We start from the raw sequence: 17,772 nt of genomic DNA on the forward strand, positions 1-17,772 counted from the left end.
ATAATTTGCCGTAACGAGGTTCAGGGACTTGGATTTCTCTGATGCTATTTCCTACCCCCCTTCCTTTATTTTGTTGATCACCTTGAATCCTATTTCAGAACCCTGTCAGATCTCACCCACACGTTCAGCACCTCCACAGGGGAACCTGCAGCCTGCATTTACTTCCTGTTTACCTGTGCATCATCTATGCAAAGTCATTGTTCAAACGCTCCAGGGACTCTCCAGGTTCAGTTTAGTCTGTCAGTCTTGTTCGACTCTTTGCTACCCCATGGACTGCAGCATGCCAGGCTTCCCTGTCCATCACCAACTCCTGGAGCTTGCTCAAACTCATGTCCATTGAGTCAGTGATGCCATCCAACCATCTCATCCTCTGTTGTCCCCTCCTCCTCCTGCCTTCAATCTTTCCCAGCATCAGGGTCTTGAAGTTTTAGCTTCAGCATCAGTCCTTTCAGTGAATATCTAGGACTGATTTCCTTTAGGATTGACTAGTTTGATCTCCTTGCAGTCCAAGGGACTCTCAAGAGTCTTCTCGAACACCACAGTTCAAAAGCATCAATTCTTCAGTGCTCAGCTTTCTTTGTAGTCCAACTCTCACATTCATAAATGACTACTGGAAGACCCATAGCTTTGACTAGATGGACCTTTGTTGGCAAAGTAACATCTCTTTTTTAATATACTGTTTAGTTTGGTCACAGGTTTTTTCCCAAGGAACAAGCATCTTTTAATTTCATGACTGCAGTCTCTCTGTCTGCATGCTAAGCCCACGTGAGGTCAGAGGCCCTTAATGCCATCCCTGATCTCCTGCCATTGGTTCTCTAGCCAAGGTGGCTGGTTGGCTGAACACAGGGTGCGAGCTGCCAGTTCAAGCCTTTGAAATGCTCCCCTCCCCCATAGCACCCTCAGATAGTTGCAACTCACCCTTGAAGAGTGAGATGGCTAATGCTCAAGTGCCACCTTTGCAGTAACACCTTGGGTTTCCCTGGTAGTTCAGCTGGTAGAGAATCTGACTGCAATGCAGGAAACCCCGCTTCAATTCCTGGGTTGGGAAGATCCCTTGGAGAAGGGATAGGCTACCCACTCCAGTATTCTTGCCTGAAAATCCCCCTGGACCAAGGAGCCTGGTGGGGTGCAGTCCATGGGGTCGCAAAGAGTCAGACAGGACTGAACGACTAAGCACAGCACAGTTCACCTTTTCTGAACACAGTTCACCCTTTCTGTCGTTAAATTCCTTACCCGCCTCTAACAAGCTCCCTATGTCCTCTCCTATTTTATCCTCTCTCCCTAGTAATTAAGAACATGCAACATATTATATTACCTTTTTACCTGGTTTATTGCCTCTCTTTACTAGAGTACAAGTTTCATGAAGGCAGGAATCTTCCTCTATTGTGTTTGCTGCTTTATCACCACTGTCCAGAACACAGCTGCACATATAGGTACGCAGTAAGAACTAGTCTTTAGGTATCCCGGGTGGCTCAGTGGTAAAGAATTTGCCTGCCAATGCAGGGGACACAGGTTCCATCCCTGGTCCGGGAAGATCCCACATGCCGCAGAGCAACTAAGCCTGTTCTCTCGAGACTGGGAGGCATACTTACTGAGCCCACTTGTCTTAGGGCCTGTAGTTCACAATAAGAGAAGCTACTGCAGTGAGAAGCCAGCACACTGCAACTAGAGAGTAGCCCCAGCTCTCTGTAAGTAGAGAAAATCCCACATAGCAATGAATGCCCGGCACAGTCAAAAATCAATCAGTCAATAAAATTATTTTTAAAAAAAGAAGAACTAGTCTTTATGTGCCTCACATATCCCTTCTTTAAATTGTAACTAAAAGAGGAGGCAAGAGGACCGGGCACAACCTCCAAAAAATGACATAATCCTTGAGGATACAACATAAATTGGTTAGACCTAATTAGGTCCAAGATGGGGGAAGATTCAGCTTCCAGGAGATCCTGAACCTCATTACATGCTCTTTGTAATATATTCATGTGTGCTAAGTCGATTCACTCATAACTGATTCTTTGTGACCCTATGGTCTGTAACCAGCTAGCCTCTGTCCATGGGATTCTTCATGCAAAAATACTGGAGTGGGTTGCCATGTCCTCTTCCAGGGGATCTTCTCGACCCAGGGATCGAACCCAAGTCTCTTACTTTTCCTGTCTTGGCAGGATGGTTCTTTACCACTATTACCACCTGGGAAGCCATTGTAATACATTCAATTCAGTTCAGTTCAGTCGCTCAGTCATGTCCGACTCTTTGCGACCCCATGAATTGCAGCACGCCAAGCCTCCCTGTCTATCACCAACTCCCGGAGTTTACTCAAACTCATGTCCATCGAGTCGGTGACGCCATCCAGCCATCTCATCCTCTGTCATCCCCTTCTCCTCCTGCCCCCAATCCCTCCCAGACTCAGGGTCTTTTCCAATGAGTCAACTCTTTGCATGAGGTGGCCAAAGTATTGGAGTTTCAGCTTCAACATCAGTCCTTCCAATGAACACCCAGACTGATCTCCTTTAGGATGGACTGGTTGGATCTCCTTGCAGTCCAAGGGACTCTCAAGAGTCTTCTCCAACACCATAGCTCAAAAGCATCAGTTCTCTGGTGCTCAGCTTTCTTCACAGTCCAACTCTCACATCCATACATGACTACTGGAAAAACCATAGCCTTGACTAGATGGACCTTTGTTGGCAAAGTAATGTCTCTACTTTTTAATATGCTATCTAGGTTGATCATAACTTTCCTTCCAAGGAGTAAGCGTCTTTTAATTTCATGGCTGCAATCACCATCTGCAGTGATTTTGGAGCCCCCCAAAATAAAGTCTGACACTGTTTCCATTGTTTCCCCATCTATTTCCCATGAAGTGATGGGACCAGATGCCATGATCTTAGTTTTCTGAATGTTGAGATTTAAGCCAACTTCTTCACTCTCCTCTTTCACTTTCATCAAGAGGCTTTTTAGTTCCTCTTCTAAGACATTAGCATAAGCTAAATGATATCCACGAGTGCCAGGACAGTTTCAAGGCTGACCATAAAGGGCTCAAAAGTGGACGGTGGCCCAATTCCTGGAAATTTCCACCCCCTCTTCCAAAATAGTGGGATAATCCTCCCACTATTTAGCATATGAAACTACCCAGCTCATAAAAACTAACCACCCCCATATTTCAAGTTCTCTCACCTGAGATGGCCTCCACTTTGTCTGTGGAATGTGTTTCTCCCAGAGCCCTTCTCGCCTTTTGAGACAGACTACTTGTTGTCTGTGGAATGTGTATCTCTCTAAGTAAACTCACTTCTTACCCATTACTTTTTCTCTCACTGAATTCTTTTTATGGCTTTGCCACATGCGAGATCTTAGTTCCCTGACCAGGCATCAGACACCTGTTCCCGCAGTCCTGCAGTGGAAGCACAGAGGCCTAACCACTGGACCACCAGGGAATTTCCCTAAATCTATGATCAATTTTGAGTTACTTTGTGTAATAAAGTGTAAGATTAGGCTGAGATTTTCTTGTTTATCTTGTTTTTCCTATGGATGTCTAATTCGGATCCTGCATTTTAACAGATCTTTGGGAATATCAAGGTCCGAGAAATTTCCAGGAGGGATTGGTAGGATTTAGATGGCGATGTGATGGTAAATGCTTCACAGCCAAATCTTGGTGGGGAGGGATAGCTGACTGCTGATTGCTAGCAACTGATAGGATGCCCCTGAGTACAGAGTTAGGAAGAGATTTGTAGGAGCACACTGTTATGTAATACACTCACACTTACAATAGATGCACATGACCTTAGAAGTATAGAGAATAATAAAAGGTGGTAGGAAGTGATGTGTTTTGAGTATTTATCAACTTTATTTTAAATATAACTTATTCAATTTTAAGTGTATGTCAAAAACTTTGGAGGTTCTAAGATTTGCCGTACTTGTCAACTAACACATTGTCAGTTTCACGGAAGCTGATGGAAGACATGAGATTCCTGGGTCAGAGACAATGGACTTTATTATTTACAGCAACTGCAGTAACTAAAGTGTCAGCATTGTCTTGTACTGGTTCCCTGAGCCCCAGTTCCCAAATGGTGATGCAAAATGGACCAGCTGGCACTTGCACGTGTAGTGAGTTGTACACAGGAGAGGAATCCTGAGCTCAGGGACGCAAATCTTTTATAATGCTAAATAATCATCTTTTATAATGTTCAGAGCCAGACATTGTCTTTATTATTCTGGGTGATAAGCAAACCCGCCCCTTTTTTCTTAAGGGAAACAAGATACAAACAAGCTTGAAAAGATAATCCTGAACAAAGACTGTTAGTGCTCCCTCTCACAGGACCAACTGAAACGAGAGAAACTCTTGAAGAATTGGCTCCAAACAGCTTATATAATTTAATTTTTAATAATGACTGTGTTTAACAACCAGCCCACAAATTCCTGAAAATGGAACAATAGGCCCTCAGAAGTCAGTACAAATTGGCTCCAGTATACCAATGTATTTTGAGGGGAAAAAAAAAGGAAAGACAAAAGGGAGAGACTTCCTCTGGGTTGATTTCACAAGCTAGGAGCCCAGGAGGACTCATTCTCAGAGAGAGCTGTTTTAATGGTTTGTTTTCCAGAATGTTTTGTTTTTACTTTTGGCCGGGTCTCCTGCCATATGGGATCTTAGTTCCTTGACTATGGATCGAACCTGTGCCCACTACAGTGGAAGCTCAGAGTCTTAACGACTGGACGGCTAGAGAAGTCCCAGAATGGTTAGTATTACAGTGGAAATTCTACCAAGAGTTATTAAAGTAAAAATAGCAACTGTTCTTTGTTGCCTGTGAGTACAGTTTATTCATTTGGTGGGCTTTTTCTCTCGTTTAATCCTCACAATGATCTATGAACTAAGGAATATTACCATCCTCATTAATAAATGAGAAAACCGAGACTCTTAAGAGGTCAAGGAAAAAAGCTGAGCTGGGATTGAGCTTGTCAGGCAAACTAATAACATTGAACAGTTGAGAACTCATAGTCTTAAAAGCAAACTTTTCCGTTCACATCAACTGGCATTATGGGGACCCTGCCTGCCTTCTCTCTGCCCCTCTCAGAAGCAGAGCTGTGTGGTGTCATACTGGCAAGGGCCAAGGGTGCAAATTTCTGGTCTCTGTTCCCCAGTGAGGTCCATTGTGACTTTGGGCAGATTGTTCATCTCTGTACCTCTATTTCGTCATCTGTCCAATGGGGTGATGATACTGTTCTGCCAGTCTTGCAGTGTTATCCTGGAAATCAAATGTGAATCGATATCATCTGTGGTTGTAGCTTAGGCCTCATGACCTTGCCTCAGCCATAAAATCTCTGCAACAATCACCCCCCAAAGTTTCTTATTTGCATTATGGGGACAGGGCATATGCAGTCTCCATAAAGCTGTCCTAGAGTCTGAGTCTATAAGTGAGATAATAGCTCCAGAAGGTTCTAGAAAAGACAGAATGCAGCCCCCAGATGTGAGGTATTGTTTTTTGCTCTCTGCTGCCCCAACTCTTTCTAAATTCTTGCGGTTGCGTAGTCGTGAGTTAGAGAGGATCAAGTAAGCATTTGCGATTTGAGTCTTTGGACTGCAGGAATGATGGCGGTTGGGGCGGGGTGGGGGCTGGTTTCCCTGGGGGCGGATAAAGACATCCCAGATATCAGAGAGGAGGAGGAGCAGGAGCCTTGGGTAGAGCTTGCCTCTGGGCCTCTCAACTCAGAGTCTGCTCAGAGCTCTGTCGGGGGCCCACCTGCGTTCCAGACCTGGAGTCGCCAAGTGACTGGCTGGGGGAAGGCATGCCAAGCCCAGGGACCAGCAATACCAAGGCCTAGAAGGGGGAATGAACTGGGCAGGTTCAAGGGGCAGCAGACCAAGCGGCTGGAGAGGGGAAAAGGAGAGGCTCTCAGAGGAGTCCATCAGTCTCTGGTAACAGGGCCCACCTGAGATCAGCTGACCATTCCTCTTCCTCATCTCCCCTTGTCTGCAGGCTGGATTTGGGCCAAAGTTGAGTGGCTAGCAGGGCTTAGAGATGCAGCCTGGAGGACTTGGCTTTCCCTGCTCAGCCATTAAAGCCAAACTGATGTCGCCAAGACCCCTCAGCTTTCACTGTCAGTTCCTGAAACCTAGTCACTTTGGGAGAAAGGCTACTGGCAGCAGAACTGGTGAAATCACAGCCAATCTGAGCAGGAAGGGAATTCACAATAGACTCACCTATCTACAAAAATCCCCAAAGTCCTGGCTGTACTCTGGTTATAATTACATAACCTGGTTATAATTACATCATAACCTCTTCAGAGGAGGATTTGAATATGTACACCCCACTCAGGAGATTCCATTGTGCAACCTCTGTTGAGGACCAGGGCTGTGGCTGCTAGGAGCTTTCAGTGGTTTGGAAGTCAGATGAAATTTGATTTCAACTCCAGCTCTGCAGCTTCACCAGTTGAATGAGCTCAACCAATTATCTGAGCCTCTGTGAGCCTTGATCCCCTCATCTGTGAAAAGTGCATCATAGTAATATAAATACCTTACATGTTGTTTTCAAGGCCAAAGATATTAATCCATGATAAACACATGGCACAGAGGTCTCAAACCTAATAAAACACAATCATTTCAGTCCAGTCACTCAGTCATGTCTGATTCTTTGCAACCCCATGGACTGCAGCACGCCAGGCTTCCCTGTCCATCACCAACTCCTAGAGCTTACTCAAACTCATGTCCATTGAGTTGGGGATGCCATCCAACCATCTCATCCTCTGTCGTCCCCTTCTCCTCCTGCTTGCTATCCTTCCCAGCATCAGGGGCTTTTCCAATGAGTCAGTTCTTCACATCAGGTGGCCAAAGTATTGGAGTTTCAGCTTCAGCATCAGTCCTTCCAAAGAATATTCAGGACTGATTTCCTTCAGGATGGACTGGTTGGATCTCCTTGCAGTCCAAGGGACTCTCAAGAGTCTTCTCCAACACCACAGTTCAAAAGCATCAATTCTTCAGTGCTCAGCTTTCTTCACAGTCCAACTCTCACATCCATACATGACTACTGGAAAAACCAGAGCTTTGACTAGATGGACCTTTGTCAGCAAAGTAATGTCTCTGCTTTTCAATATGCTGTCTAGGTTGGTCATAGCTTTTCTTCCAAGGAGCAAGTGTCTTTTAATTTCATGGCTGCAGTCACCCTCTGCAGTGATTTTGGAGCCCCCCCAAAATAAAGTCTCTCACTGTTTTTCCATTGTTTCCCCATCTATTTGCCATAAAGTGATCGGACCAGATGCCATGATCTTATTTTTCTGAATGTTGAATTTAAGCCTACTTTCACTCTCCTCTTTCACTTTCATCAAGAGGCTCTTTAGTTCTTCTTCACTTTCTGCCATAAGGGTAGTGTCATCTGCATATCTGAGGTTATTGATATTTCTCCTGGCAATCTTGATTCCAGTTTGTGCTTCATCCAGCCTGGCATTTCGCATGATGTACTCTGCATATAAGTTAAATAAGCAGGGTGATAATATGCAGCCTTACGCATTCCTTTCCCAATTTGGAACCAGTCTGTTGCTCCATGTCTTATTCTAACTGTTGCTTCCTGACCTGCATACAGAGTTCTCAGGAGACAGGTAAGGTGGTCTGGTATTCTCATCTCTTTAAGAATTTTCCACAGTTTGTTGTGGTCCACACAGTCAAAGGCTTTGGCATAATCAGTAAAGCAGAAGTATTTTTTTTTTTGAACTCTCTTGCTTTTTTGATGATCCAGTGGATGTTGGCAATTTGATCTCTGGTTCCTCTGCCTTTTCTAAATCCAGTTTGAACATCTGGAAGTTCATGGTTCATATACTACTGAAGCCTGGCTTAGAGAATTTTAAACATTACTTTGCTAACATGTGAGATGAGTGCAATTGTGCAGTAGTTTGAGCATTCTTTGGCATTACCTTTCTTTGGGATTGGAATGAACTGAGCTTTTCCAGTCCTGTGGCCACTGCTGAGTTTTCCAAATTTGCTGGCATATTGAATGCAGTACTTTCACAGCATCATCTTTTAGGATTTGAAATAGCTCAACTGGAATTCCATCACCTCAACTAGCTTTGTTCCTAGTGATGCTTCCTAAGGCCCACTTGACTGTGCATTCCAGGATGGCTGTAGGTCAGTGGTCACACCATCATGGCTATCTGGGTCATGAAGATCTTTTCTGTATAATTCTTCTATGTATTCTTGCCACCTCTTCTTAATAGCTTCTGCTTCTGTTAGGTCCATACCATTTCTGTCCTTTATTGTGCCCATCTTTGCATGAAATATTCCCTTGGTATCTCTAATTTTCTTGAAGAGATCTCTAGTCTTTCCCATTCTATTGTTTCCTCTCTTTCTTTGCATTGATCACTGAGGAAGGCTTTCTTATCTCTCTTTGCTATTCTTTGAAACTCTGCATTCAAATGGGTATATCTGTCCTTTTCTCCTTTGCCTTTAGCTTCTCTTCTTTTCTCAGCTATTTGTAAGGCCTCTTCAGACAACCATTTTGTCTTTTTGCATTTTTTTTTTTCTTGGGGATGGTCTTGATCACTGCCTCCTGTACAATGTCACGAACTTCCATCCATGGTTCTTCAGGCAGTCTGTCTAGCAGATCTAATCCCTTGAATCTATTTGTCACTTCCACTGTATAGTTTTAAGGGATTTGATTTAGGTCATACTTGAATGGTATAGTGGTTTTCCTTAGTTTCTTCAATTTAAGTCTGAATTTGCAGTAAGGAGTTCATGTTCTGAGCCATAGTCAGCCCCTGGTCTTGTTTTTGCTGAATGTATAGAGCTTCTTCATCTTCAGCTGCAAAGAATATAATCAATCTGATTTCAGTATTGACCATCTGGTGATGTCCACGTGTAGAGTCTTCTCTTGTGTTGTTGGAAGAGGGTGTTTGCTATGACCAGTGGGTTCTCTTGGCAAAACTCTGTTGCCCTTTGCCCTGCTTCATTTTGTGCTCCAAGGCCAAATTTGCCTGTTACTCCAGGTATCTCTTGACTTCCTACTTTTGCATTCCAGTCCCCTATAATGAAAGGGACATCTTTTGGGGGTGTTAGTTCTAAAAGGTCTTGTAGGTCTTAATAAAACTGTTCAACTTCATCTTCTTTAGCATTACTGGTTGGGGCATAGACATGGATTATTGTGATATTGAATGGTTTGCCTTGGAAATAAACAGAGACCATTCTGTTGTTTTTGAAATTGCATTGAAGTACTGCATTTTGGACTCTTTTGTTGACTTATGAGGAGCACTCCATTTCTTCTGAGGGATTCTTGCCCACAGTAGTAGATATAATGGTAATCTGAATTAAGTTCACCCATTGCAGTCCATTTTAGTTCACTGATTCCTAAAATGTCAATATTTACTCTTACCATCTCCTGTTTGACCACTTCCAATTTACCTTGCTTCATGGACTTAACATTCCAGGTTCCTATGCAACAAAACCCAATTCATATATTTATTGTTATTACTTTCCCAAGATTAAGTATTCTATTGCAAAGCTCCTCTATAGGTTAAATTGCAATGGCTACAATCAGAGTGATCTTCTCAAAATCCAAGGTTGCTTATTGTTCCCATCCACTTAAAATCATTCTGTGGTTTTCCTTTATTCTCAGAGTCAAGGCAGAAGTCTTGAATTTGACCTAGCAGCCTTCAAGCTCTGAGCTCAGACCCCTTACCTTATTAGTTTGCAGTGTTCCTCCATCCCCCCATCATGACCTGGGGATCATGGTGGTCATCATACTTTGATTCCCCCAAACTGCCCTTCTGGTCCCACCACAGGGCCTTTGCATATGATGCTCTCACCCCTCAGATACCTTCCCCACCCTGCTTCAGGACTTCCCTGGTAGCTCAGCTGTAAAGAATTTGTCTGCAATGCAGGAGACCCTGCTTTGATTCCTGGGTCGAGAAATTCCCCTGGAGAAGGAATAGGCTACCCACTTCAGTGTTCTTGGGCTTCCGTGGTGGCTCAGTTGGTAAAGAATCTGCCTACAATGTGGGAGACCTGGGCTCGATCCCCGGGTTGGGAAGATTCCCTGGAGGAGGGCATGGCAACCCACTCTAGTATTCTTGCCTAGAGAATCCCTCTGAACAGAGGAGCCTAGCGGGCTGCAGTCCATGGGGTCGCAAAGAGTCAGACACCACTGAGCGACTAAGCACACACACGCCCTGCTTCTCCAATAATTTACCCTGCAGTTTTCAGCTTGTTCATATCACTCAACCAGTAAAGTTCTCCTGCCTTGCCATTCTCATGACACCGTCTGGCAGCTGACATTTTACATTTATTACTCTGGTCATTTGTCCAGTGCTTATTGCCTGTGCTAGACTCAAGGGTGCAGGAAGACAGAGACCATGTTTGCATTTTGCTTATCCCAGCATCCCCAGTGCCTAACTCAGGGTTTGGTGCTGAGTTGAGGGTTGTTCAAATATCTATTGAATAAATGAACTGGCCAAAATTGGTCTCATGATCAAGTCCACCAGTCCAAGTTCAGCTACTCACAGCAGTCAGTGCCCTGGACTCCAGGACTGCCCTACAGGACTGGGCAGGTACCCTGCGGACCCCTACCCTTCTCTCCTCTCCATTCCTTATGGGAGGGGGCTCTTCCAGACCTCCGTGTGCTCAGGAGCTTAAGTGTGATTTGTCTGTGCAGTTGTGCCAGGTGAAGGGGCTGCTCAGAGGTGTTTCAGAATTTAATGCCCTCCTTAGCCTTTCACCTCTGAGGCCCTTGTTCTCCATGTAATTAAGTTCAAACATTAAATGAGTCTTAGAGAATGGGAAAGCCCCATGTGGAATACCAACTTTTCACACCAGGAGGCCACTTGGGGCAATTGTCAGCCTCAGCTTGAAAAGTCACTTGAGGTAGGGATGAAAGTGTGTTGTGAGTTTACAAGGGTGTCGGTGAAAATAAATTCAAGGATGAAGCTGAACTCTTCTTTTTTGTTACTTAAAAAAATTTTTTTTTTCCTATTTCGTCTGTGCTCTGTGGCTTGTGGAATCTTAGTTCCCCGAATAGGGATTGAACCCAGCCCCATGGCAGTGAAAGTGCAGAGTCCTAACCACTGACCGTCAGGGAAGTTCTTTCCTTCTTATTTTTCATCAGGGTCAGTCTGAGGCCAAATGATAAAGCAGGTGATGAATGTCTTTTTTTTTTAAAGTGACTCGCCCAGAGCCATTTGGGGGTGCATTTTGGGAAATTCTGTTTAGGCTTTTGTCTCTGAAGCAGGGAGAGACCTGGAATTTTGCAGAGGTTCTTAGGAGCCAATAAGTAAGCACCTGCCCTCCTCATGCCCTTGGCTGCTGCCTGAGGAGCTGGACCTCTCAGGGGAGGTTACCGTCCATCTCAAGCTCAGAGCGTCATGGCCAGCAGCCACCAGGGCCTGAGGATGGCTGTGGAAGGGACCCCAGGAAAGGAGAAAATAACGAAAAAGGGACACACGCAGGTTCAGGCCCCCATTACAGAGCAGAATCCAAGCCTTTTGTTTGGTAGTTTTCCCCTCAGCCTGGCCCAGGGGTCGGCAAAGTGGCTGTATTCCAGAGTTGGCTTGAGGAGCTTGTTGAATGGGCCAGGCTCCCAAGCCCCGCTGAGGAAGCTGCAGGAGATGTGGCTGTGTCCACAGCCTCCTCTGCCTGGCAGCTTCTGACTCCCCACCTGTCTTAGGGACCACGGGCAAGTCCCCTGGCCTCGCCACACTGAAGCCTTAGGAGGTGTCTGCTGAAAATGAAATCTGTAATCTTTAATAATTTAGGCAGAATCCTGTGTTGTGGGAAGGAAGTATTTGGGGCCCAACCCACACCATGCAGGAGTGCTTCTAAATTTGGGCTGTCCTGATTTCTCTGGGCCCACCGAGGGGCCCATTCATGTCCAGTGTCGCTCAAAGTGCAGACTCTAGAATCGCCCATTTGGTTCCAGTCTTAGCTATTGGATCTGATCTTGGTGAGGCAGCAGTGAGCGGTGGTGTGAGGTGAGATCTTAGTTTCCTACCCAGGAATTAAACCTGGGTAGCTGGATGAAAAGCAGGAATCCTAGCCACCAGACCAACCACGGATATAGGCTAAAGATCCAGGGGAAAAAAGATCCAGGGGCAGATGCCCCCAGTGAAAGATGCATTTATCACAGAGGCAAAAACTATAAATGCAGGTCTAAAGTTTATTACTAGGCACATAGCACAAGACATAGGTCGGTTCTTCCAGGCCTTTATTTACCTTTAGCCAATTATCTGGTTTCCTTTTCCACGCCTGACCTGCCCTAGGAAACTCCCCTGAGTGTGCATGCACCCCTCAGCCAAGATGGATCTTAAAGGGAAGGCTTCTGGGAGGAACAAGACTCATGGACTGGGGTTATCCCCTGACTTTTGACCCACAAGGAGACTTTACATATATGTAGTGTCTTCCTTGTCCCAAAGAAAGGTGGTGGTGGTGGTGGGGCAGCAGTAAGCAGAGATCCCGTAATCCTTTACCCAAGAAGGGTTTTGTCCCTCTTTGTCCTTGTTGTGACTATTGCCTTGACTATTGTCATGACTATTACCTTAAGGTGTTTACAAGAGACAAAGACTGGCTGTTTACCCTGTTTCTGTTGTTCCTTTCATTTTGGAGGGAAAACAGGAGGCTGACTGTAAAATTGCTCAACTGGAGCCCACCTATCTCTTGTCTCAGGAAGTGCTAAGAGTTGTAAGCATCCAACCTGAAGCCCACTTCTTTGTGGCCCATGAAAGGCAAATAGGAGGCCAGTTGTAAATGTCTAACCTGGAGACCATCTATCTCCTGCCTCAGATTGACCTTTGGCATTGACCCAAGCTTCTGAGGACTCAACTGTCCCCATCTGTAAAGTGGGAATGGTGGTCATGATAACTGCTCACAGCGGGGTTGAGAAACTGAGAAGAGACGACACACGTAACACCCAGCATGTGGCTAATGTTCACTAGTAGTGAGTCTTCCATCTTCCAGCTCAGGAAACCTAATAATAGCAACCGACAACTGTCTTCCGAAGAAGCAGAGGGCCAGATGTGAAAGTTCAGTGCTTTGGAGCATGCTGGCTTGATACATCCAGCTGCTTTAATTTATGTTTCAGTAATTTCAGGCTCTTTTCTTAGCTCTGCTTTGGAGACCGAAGCACAAATGTTTAGCGCTAAATGGATTCTGAGATCACCTGATCCATCCTTTGCTTCACAGGCAGTAAAACTGAGGCCATCTGACATGAAATGACTTGGCTGAAGCCACACAAGGGATGGGAAGACAGAGCTAGGGCTGGAACCCAGATTTCTTGTTTCCTGGACAACTGCTGTATTCCTGCACTCTGCCAGCTGCCTCTGTAATTGTGAATGTATGCACAGAGAAGCTTGGTGGGCTATAGTCCATAAGGTCACAAGAGCCAGACACGACTGAGTGACTGCACGCACAATCCCTTTAACTGAAAATGCTAGGAAGATGTGTGGCTCTTGGGTTCTTTTTCTTTTCTCTAGCAGAGGGTCATGGTCGAATAATATCATGGATCAGAATCTCTCTTTCTCCCCACCTCCCACCCCCGCCCTTTATTTCCCTTTGGCTCAGAATCTAGAAACAGCAGAGAGAAGACACCAGGAATGTCTTCCAGCCTCTAAGCAGCGGGACTGGTGAGGTTTGTGTGGTAGACGCTCGCCCCCTCGTGGAAAGAGTGAAGATGACACCCACGGGACTGAAGAGTTTCCACCTCTAGGGCCTGGCTGCCCAGGGCGTCTGAGGCATGCTCGCATAACTGGGCCTCCCTTACCTTGCCCGAATGCCGGCACTGTCAGACCCCATCTTTACTTAACATTTTGATGTTTTGTTCATCAAAACCTTCTTTTCTATTAATTTTGATTTATTAAAATGTTGCATTAAAATATTATTTCTATTGACTACTTTGGGGGGCACCCCTTGAATTCTGTGCCTGAGGTGACTGATTTGCTTACCTCCACTTGATCACAGTCTTAATTCAGAAGGTAGCACTGGAAGACCTGCGGTACCTGATGTGCTGACCCCCTCGTCGTCAGAGGCACCCTGAGGCTGGGCTGGGCTGGCCTGTGAGGGCAGTGTGGGTCTGGGGCTCTCCGCACGTAATAGTCAGAGCTGCAGATTCCTCAGGCCTTCTCCAGAAGTGAATGGTGACAAAGATGCTCTCCTTCCCCAATCTCCAGCTAGGCTCCTTCTTCTTTACTGGGCCTGTGGATCGCGGCCATAAAGACTTGAACAAACACTAATAAAGCTTTCAACAGCTCAAGGCCACATCCTTAGGATGACCCATCCCCCCACTTAAAGTGTCTGCCTGAAGACACTCAAGGCTGCCAAAAGAATGTACTGATTGCTCCACCCAGCATCTGAAGATAGCACCCCGTTTCCCAGTCTTTGTGGGAGGGTAGGAGCGACATTTTGATAAAGGCCTGTTTTTTTTTTTTTTTTTCGTTCAGTCGCTCAGTCGTGTCTGACTCTTTGCGACCCCATGGACTGCAGACACAAGGTTTCCGTGTCCGTCACCATGGGCTTGCTGACAGGCATAAAGGCACATCTGAGATTCACCTGGATCAGCCCCTCCCACTTCTGTAATTTTCCATTTCCCTGAGTCTACAGAGCTCCTCCCCCCCAGCCCCACCCCCACTCCCTCATCCTTTTAAAACACTGCTGCGTAAACCAAAGTGATTCCAGTGTGAACTGGACTTCCCTACAGCAGTGATACATGACTGGTTAAAATCAGTCCTTCCCACTTTAACTAGTGGTCAGCTTTGTTCCTGTTTGATAAAGGCTGCCTTTTGAAGTGTGTCTCTTATGAGAAAAGACCCTGGGGCCAAGGGAAATTTTATTCCACAAAGATGCACTGAGTTCTTCATGACCCAGATAATCACGATGGTGTGATCACTCACTAGAGCCAGATATCCTGGAATGTGAAGTCAAGTGGGCCTTACCAAGTATCACTACAAACAAAGCTAGTGGAGGTGGTGGAATTCCATTTGAGTTATTTCAAATCCTAAAAGATGATGCTGTGAAAGTACTGCACTCAATATGCCAGAAAATTTGGAAAACTCAACAGTGGCCACAGGACTGGAAAAGGTCAGTTTTCATTCCAATCCCAAAGAAAGGCAATGCCAAAGAATGTTCAAACTACTGCACAATTGCAATAATCTCACACCCTAGCAACGTAATGCTTAAAATTCTCCAAGCCAGGCTTCAACAGTGAACCATGAACTTCCAGATGTTTGAACTGGATTCAGAAAAGTCAGAGGAACCAGAGATCAAATTGCCAACATCCTCTGGATCATCAAAAAAGCAAGAGAGTTCCAGAAAAACATCTACTTCTGCTTTATTGACTATGCCAAAGCCTTTGTGTGGATCACAACAAACTGTGGAAAATTCTTAAAGAGATAGGCATACCAGACCACCTTACCTGTCCCCTGAGAAATCCTTATGCAGGTCAAGAAGCAACAGTTAGAACTGGACATGGAACAACAGGCTGGTTCCAAATAGGAAAAGAAGTATGCCAAGGCTGCATATTGTCACCCTGCTTATTTAACTTATATGAAGAATACATCATGTGAAATGCCAGGCTGGATGAAGCACAAGCTGGAATCAAGATTGCTGGGAGAAATATCAATAACCTCATATATACAGATGACACCACCCTTATGGTAGAAAGTGAAGAAGAACTAAAGAGCCTCTTGATGAAAGTGAAAGAGGAGAGTGAAAAAGTAGGCTTAAAACTCAACATTCAGAAAAATAAGATCCTGGTATCCGGTCCCATCACTTCATGGCAGATAGATGGGGAAACACTGGAAACAGTGAGAGACTTTATTTTTTGGGCTCCAAAATCACTGCAGATGGTGACTGCAGGCATGAAATTAAAAGACGCTTGCTCCTTGGAAGAAAGTTATGAGCAACCTAGACAGCATATTAAAAAGCAGAGACATTACTTTGCCAACAAAGGTCCACCTAGTCAAAACTGTGGTTTTTCCAGTAGTCATGTATGGATTTGAGGGTTGGACGATAAAGAAAGCTGAGCACCGAAGAATTGATGCTTTTGAACTGTGGTGTTGGAGAAGACTCTTGAGAGTCCCTTGGACTGCAAGGAGATCCAACCAGTCCATCCTGAAGGAAATCAGTCCTGAATATTCTTTGGAAGGACTGATGCTGAAGCTGAAACTCCAATACTTTGGCCACCTGATGTGAAGAACTGACTCATTGGAAAAGCCCCTGATGCTGGGAAGGATAGCAGGCAGGAGGAGAAGGGGACGACAGAGGATGAGATGGTTGGATGGCATCCCCCAACTCAATGGACATGAGTTTGAGTAAGCTCCAGGAGTTGGTGATGGACAGGGAAGCCTGGCGTGCTGCAATCCATGGGGTCGCAAAGAGTCAGACACGACTGAGTAACTGAACTTCACCGAGTTCTGGGTCTTCCTCAGTGCCTAAAGCATAAAGGCCTAAAGACAGGTGCTGTCTGCCGAGTCCCACAGGAAGCACCCAGACTTGGAGGAGGGGCTGGTGCCCCAGGATGTCTGGGAAGGCCACCTCCTTGGAACACCTTCCTCGACTGGGCCTGCATCCTGCATCACCTGCTGGAGGACTCCAAGTCCTCACGGCACCTAGGAGGCAGGCACCCTCAGAAGTGTTAGGGGTGCATCAGCCCTCATCCTTGCTATCAGAGACCCCTCAACTGTGTCACCTGCTTCTGTCCACCCGCCACAAACCCAGCAATCTTATCTCACCCTTTCCAGCAGCCCTGGGCCACATCCACGGAAGACAAGACCCTGGCCTTTTGGTCCTACAAGGCCTCTCTGTGCCTCTCTCCCACCCCCACAAAGAGTGCTGAGTGATCCCTATCATCCCTACCACCCTTTCTGGGGTTTCCTGGCAGGCTGTTAATGGGACATGAGTTTAGATCAGGCCCAGAAGTGGCAACTATGGGGCCCTGCCCATCTTTATCAGGCTGGATTTATCACCCAGGCTTCACAGGGTTGCCACCTGCCTTCAAATATCTACAACCCTAGGGGAACGGAGAGGAAGTGGCTAAAGATGCTCTTTTAAAAAGAGTAAAAGAAAGAGACAAAACAATTGTTCATAGACAAAGGTGCTTCTTGAGCTCAGAAGCTGGCCCTTTTTTTACAGGGAGCTGGGGAAGATCCCAACCACATACTAATCTGCTTGGGCCCCAAACCCTCCCCACCCCATAGGTTTTATACATCAAAGAGAATGGAATTATTTTAAGCAAACTCCATTTTGTTTATGGATGGGTCCACTTCTTCCAGGACTACTCCAGGCAGTGTTTCCTGTCCCCAAGGGTCCCCCGGTCCCACTTTTCCAGCCAGAAGTCAGTCAGCACAATCTGCTAGCACTGTGGCTCCATCAGAAAATCCTATCCAGTAACTGACCTGGGGGGGAAAAGGGCCTTCTCAGCACCAGCCTCTCAGATCCCTGCATGCTGGAAACCCCTGGGCCAGGGGCAAGATTCGTCTATAGGCTCCTCACGTCTTCCCGGTGGTTCTCAGGCAGGCTGGCGTACCCCGTGTACCCCACTGAGGGAGAAGTGGGCCTGGGGGTGATTTGTAACTGATAATGGAGCACTTCAGTATGACGTTGACTTGACTCATGCCTGGACCAGATTCAAGGTCATCCCTATCTGACCATCATGCTCACTCTTGCTTTCTCGAGCAGAATGAACTCTTTGCCATGGCCTGTGAGGTTCTGAATAAACTTCCGGCCTCGCATCTCTTGTCCTTGTCTCCTTTCTCACTCACTCATCCTGCTGGCCTTCAGCTGGTTCCTCGGATAGGCCAGGCTCTTTCCTACATTGGGGCTGCTCC

At 45.9% G+C, this 17,772-nt stretch overlaps 1 protein-coding gene across 1 annotated transcript in view; it reads right to left on the reverse strand.

The window, feature by feature from the left end:
- Positions 1 to 14,542, reverse strand: part of CCNJL (cyclin J like) — a 103,031-nt gene extending 88,489 nt beyond the window's left edge. The window contains exon 1 of the mRNA XM_043913453.1: positions 13,894 to 14,542. The gene's annotated coding sequence lies outside the window, so the exon portion shown is untranslated. The remainder of the gene's footprint in view (positions 1 to 13,893) is intronic.
- Positions 14,543 to 17,772: the final 3,230 nt, after the last annotated feature.

Source organism: Cervus elaphus, chromosome 9, assembly GCF_910594005.1.
Source record: "Cervus elaphus chromosome 9, mCerEla1.1, whole genome shotgun sequence".
NCBI lineage: Eukaryota > Metazoa > Chordata > Mammalia > Artiodactyla > Cervidae > Cervus > Cervus elaphus.